Source organism: Myotis nattereri, assembly GCF_964212035.1.
Source record: "Myotis nattereri genome assembly, chromosome: 10".
Taxonomy (NCBI): Eukaryota; Metazoa; Chordata; class Mammalia; order Chiroptera; family Vespertilionidae; genus Myotis; species Myotis nattereri.
This window is the reverse complement of record NC_138085.1, coordinates 39,505,192-39,511,191: the sequence shown is the minus strand read 5'-3', so window position 1 is coordinate 39,511,191 and position 6,000 is coordinate 39,505,192.

Here is a 6,000-nt window from a genome sequence, read left to right as displayed (position 1 = left end):
TGCCGCTCCCGCTCATCCCGGCCCACTGCACCTGCCTTGAACTCGCGCCCAGTCAGTCCCAATTGGTAGAGGCTCATACCTCTGCAGCGATGCTCGCCATTCAGGAGCCCTGTATCTGGTGCACCCCTAGGTTAGCTGAGTGGTGCTCCCGCTGTGGGAGTGCACTGACCACCAGGGGGAAGCTCTTGCATTGAGCGTCTGCCCCCTGGTGGTCAGTGCGCATCATAGCGACCCGTCGACCGGTCGTTCGGTCATTCAGTCATTGGGTTGTTCGGTCGCTCAGCTTTTATATATATGGATTATTGTATTATTTATTTGTATTACAACTGTAAGCCTATTTTGCCATACCTGTATTTAGCCATTTGCTCAATCCTACAATATACACTAAATAGTTCCAGAATTATTACACTTATACCACTATCTATATATATAAAAGCCTAAGCAACCGGTCGACCCAGTAACCGGTTGACTGGTGGTTCTGGTTGTTCTGCTGTTCGGTCACCGGGTTTTTATTATATAGGATTTTATTTTTAAAAAATCTTTATTGTTGAAAGTATTACATAGGTTCTCCTTTCCCCCATTGACCTCTTTCAGCCTGCTCCCGTTCTCTCCTCCCCACACCCGCAGGCCCTCACCACCCCACTGTTTGCCCATGGGTTATGCATATATGCAGACAAATTCATTGGTTGATCCCTTCCCACCCACCCTCCCCTAACTTCCCTCTGAAGTTCAACAGTCTATTCATGCTTCTATAACTCTGGGTCTATTTTTGATCATCCGTTTATTTGGTTCATTAGATTCCACATATGAGTGAGATCACGTGATACTTATCTTTCTCTGACTGGCTTATTTTGATGCGCACTGACCGCCACGGGGCAGACACTCAACACAGGAGCTGCCCATTGGTGGTCAGTGTGCTCCCACTGCTTGGCTGACCTGGATGAGCTGCACTCCCACAGCAGGCTGATCCCCGCAGGCCACGCCCCCCACCAATGCATGAATCCATGCACCGGGCCTCTAATGAATAAATAAAGAGTGCTGGGTTCAAAGTTACTTAAACTCGTTTTCTTTCTTCTGGATGAATGATTTTGTTATTAATTTGATTTACAGGGAGATTCATTTTAAAATGAAATTTTAAGTATTTTCTCCAATCCTTGTCTATTGATTTTTATGTTTTCGATATGTAAAACATTATTAACATAGTTCAAAAGTCAAAACTATATGCAAAGGTGTATTCTGAAAAGTCTCATTCCTTTCCCACCCCATTCTCACTTAACCCACCTAGGCAGCCATTTCATTCATTTCTGGTTTATCCTTAATCTTTCCTTTTACAAAAATAAGCAGACACACATATAGACTTTTATTTCCCTTACTTACAAACAAAAACAAAAACATTCAAAATGCGCTTTTTTGCTTTATTTTTTAGGAAGCTTTATTGAAGTATGATATATATTCAGTCAAATTCACCCTTTTCAAGTGTGGAGTTTGATTGATGTTGACATGTGCACAGCCAGGTAACCACAACCAAAATCCAGATACAGGAAACATTTCCATCACCTCACAGCGCTCCCCGCGCCCTTTTGCAGTCGGCCTTCTTCCACTCCCAGCCTCCGACGAACACTGATTTAATTCCTCTCTCCATGACTTTACTTTTCTAGAATATCATAGACGTGCAATCACACGGTATTTAGCTCCTCGTGTCATCTGGCTTCTTTCACTTAGCGTAATGCATCCTTCGTTGTCCAAAGTACTAATAGTTCCTTTCTTTTTATTGCTGTGTCCTATTCGTCGTGTGGCCAGAACTGTTTGTTTATTCCTTTCCCAGTTCATGGTCATTTGGATTGCTTCCAGTTGACTTCACTTTACTTTTATATCTTAACAATATAAACCGGGAATAACTGCGTATCAGCTTATAGAGTTCTATTTTCTTTGCTACCCTGCATTTTTGAAGTTGCCTTTTCTGGTGCTTCCATACCGCTCCTCTCCCCTCCCCCGCAAGACTTGTGTTTGTCGCCCTAATGCTGTTAGAATAGTGTCCTAATACACCAAGGTTGTGGGTTTGACCCCTGTCGGGGCACATGCAAGAATCAACCAGTGAATGCATAAATAAGGGCAACAACAAGTTTATGTCTCTCTTTCTCTCTCTTCCTCTCTCTCTAAAATTAATCAATAAAACTTTTTTAAAAGATATGTTTGTCAACAGAAGTTCTTTATTTTAGATATTGGAGATCCAGTGTCTATACTTCATATCAGTTTTTTTTCTAAACTTTCTTGTAATTAAAAAATGATTTTTAGATTTGGGGGATCCAGTGTCCACACTCCAAAGTTATGAGTTTAAAAAAACAAACAGGCTCTAGCAGGTTTGGCACAGTGGATAGAGCATCAGCCTGTGGACTGAAGGGTCCTGGGTTCAATTCTGGTCAAGGGCACATGCTGGAGTTGTGGGCTCCATCCCCAGTAGGGGGCATGCAGGAGGCAGTTGATAGATGATTCTCTTTCATCATTGATGTTTCTATCTCTCTCTCCCTCTCCCTTCCTCTCTGAAATCATAAAAATATATTTAAAAAATTAAAAACAAACAGTAATGTGCAAGGACAAATGCTTTTGGATAAACATAGGCCTATTTTATGACCTTTTTTTAAAATTAAATCTTTATTGTTCAGATTATTACAGTTGTTCCTCTTTTTCCCCCCATAGCTTCCCTCCACTCGGTTCCCACCCCACCCTCTGCCCTTACCCACCCCCCCACACACACACTGTCCTCATCCATAGGTGTATGATTTTTGTCCAGTCTCTTCCCACACCCCTCACACCACTTTCCCCCCCAAGAATAGTCAGTTCACTCCCTTTCTATGCCCCTGATTCTATTATAATCACCAGTTCATTCTGTTCATCAGATTATTTATTCACTTGATTGTTAGATTCACTTGTTGATAGATGTGTATTTGTTATTCATAATTTGTATCTTCACCTTTTTCTTCCTCTTCCTCTTCTTAAAGGATACCTTTCAGCATTTCATATAATCCTGGTTTGGTGGTGATGAACTCCTTTAGCCTTTTCTTATCTGTGAAGCTCTTTATCTGACCTTCAATTCTGAATGATAGCTTTGCTGGGTAAAGTAATCTTGGTTGTAGGTTCTTGCTATTCATCACTTTGAATATTTCTTGCCACTACCTTCTGGCCTGCATAGTTTCTGTTGAGAAATCAGCTGACAGTCGTATGGGTATTCCCTTGTAGGTAACTGACTTTCTTTCTCTTGCTGCTTTTAAGATTCTCTCTTTGTCTTTTGCTCTTGGCATTTTAATTATGATGTGTCTTGGTGTGGTCCTCTTTGGATTCCTTTTGTTTGGGGTTCTCTGCGCTTCCTGGACCTGTAAGTCTATTTCTTTCACCAGGTAGGGGAAGTTTTCTGTCATTTCTTCAAATAGGTTTTCAATATCTTGCTCTCTCTCTTCTTCTGGCACCCCCATAATTCGGATGTTGGTATGCTTGAAGTTGTCCCAGAGGCTCCTTACACTATCTTCATATTTTTGGATTCTTTTTTCTTTTTGCTTTTCTGGTTGGGTGTTTTTTGCTTCTTTGTATTTCAAATCTTTGACTTGATTATTGCAATCCTCTAGTCTGCTATTGGAACTTTGTATAATATTCTTTATTTCAGTCAGTGTATGCTTAATTTCTAGTTGGTCCTTTTTCATAACCTCCAGGGTCTCACTAGATTTCTTGAGGGTCTCACTAAATTTATCAGCGGTTTCTAGAAAATTCTTGAAAACCCTTATAAGTGTGGTTTTGAACTCTATATCCAGTAGTTTGCTTTCCTCCATTTCTGTCATTTGTGACCTGTTTCTTTGTCTCCACATTTTTTATGCTTCCCTGTGTCGATAGAGTGGCTTTCTGTGCTAGGTGTCCTATAGGGCTCAGTGGCTCAGCCTCCCCAATTACCTGAGGTGGACACTCTTGGTGCACCCCTTTGTGGGCTTTGTGCACAGTCTTGTTGTAGTTAAGCCTTGATTGTTGTAGGTATCACTGGGAGGAAGTGACCTCCAGGCCAACTGGCTGTGAGAATCAGCTGTGTCTGCAGTGGGAGAATTTCTGTGCTGGAGACACCCTTCTGGGGCAAGACTTGCTTCAGTGGGGCTTTGGTACTCACTGAGTCTGCCCCCTGAGTGTGTCCCTTATGGATCTGAGGAGTTGTAATCTGGATGGTCCCAATCTCACCACTGGGTACACTGGCTCTTGGATCTCTAAGGAGGTGCTAATTTAGCCTCTGCCTGAGGCTACCCAGCAGGAGCTATGGAGAGATCTGCAGGTTCTTCTTCTTTGTTTGGGGTTTGGAGGTGCCCAGATGAGGCCCAGCTGTGAAGCAGTGCAAGCTGCTGTGGGGCCTTGGGCCTTCTTTTGGAAGTTCTGGGTCTCTCTGACCCAGCTGCAGTTTGTTAGGTAATTTTCAGATTGCAAAGGGCCAGGCCTTTCATATGCAAAAGCCTCTGTGCACAGCTTGGGTGGGGCGGAGTCTCAGGGGATCAACAGGGTGGAGCAAGCAGCTATGGCTGATCCTCAATCCTGCCCTAAGAGGCCCCCGGGTCTCAGTGTCCAGATAATCGCTGCAAGCACCTCTGAGAGAAAGCCGCCCAATGACAGACAGTCCAGTTTCTCCCCATATGAGTCTGGGTCCCCAGCGACTCACCCAGAACTGGAGTTCAGAGCAGTAGGGAGCTTGTGACTCCTTCCTGATTGAAAAAGACAGCCGTGTCCTCAGTTGCCAGCCTTCTCCGTGTGAACCTCCGTACCTCTGCACTTTACTTCCGCACCTCCTCTGAGTCTCAGTGTGCTTTTCTCTTTCCTTCTGGTTGTAGAATTTCCACTCAGCCAGTCTTCCTGTGGTTCTGGATGATGTCCATTTTGTCTTTTAGTTGTAGTTTTGAAGTGGTTGTGCGAGGCAGCAATTTCTATGCCGCTATCTTGGTCTTGCCTCCATTCATTTTCAAAGAAAGTAAAAGGGAGATAAGGAGGGAGGGAGAGAGAGGGAAACATCAATGTGAAAGAGACACATTGATTGGTTACCTCCCACATGCCTGACAGGGGCTGGGAATTGAACCCACAAACCAGATACTTGCCCTTGACTGGAAATTGAACCCAGGACTCTTGGGTGCACGGGCCAACACTCTAACCACTGAGCAACACCAACCAGGACTAACCTTTTATATATATAGATTGTGTCTGCCATACATTGAAATACATTAGAATTTTACATTTGTAACTTTTTTTTTAAATATATTTTATTGATTTTTTACAGAGAGGAAGGGAGAGAGATAGAGAGTTAGAAACATCGATGAGAGAGAAACATCGATCAGCTGCCTCCTGCACATCTCCCACTGGGGATATGCCCGCAACCCAGGTACATGCCCTCGACCGGAATCGAACCTGGGACCTCTCAGTCCGCAGGCCGACGCTCCATCCATTGAGCCAAACCGGTTTCGGCTACATTTGTAACTTTTAAATAAATTGATTTTTACCTATGGTACCAATTGATCTCTCCACCAAATTGACATAGTAGATCAAATGTTCTAATGCTGTATAAACACACTGATAATGCAAACAGTGCATACTTACTTCTCAACCATCTTGATTCTGTATCAGTGGGAGGTTTTGTGGCAAGAAGAACTGTGTTCAGCTCACACTTCCCTAGGCTGAGCTATAACTAGGATGCAATGTGGCAGTAACTACAGTAACACAGAGACACAAAACTCAGCATATTGTTTTTCAAATGGTCGATTTTTAAATCATTGGCATCTTTAAGACCTAAATTTTGAGCTTGCTGGAATTTTTTAAAAGCAGCAAATGTAAAGGCTCACTTCAAAAAATAATGTGATTAACTTTGACCAGAATGAAATAAAAGTTTCTCACCATCTTCAAAGAAATCTGGCCACACGAATAGACGCTACCAACCCCAGTGGTTCATCTTGCCCAGTAATGAGATCTACCCAGAGATCACAGAGAACC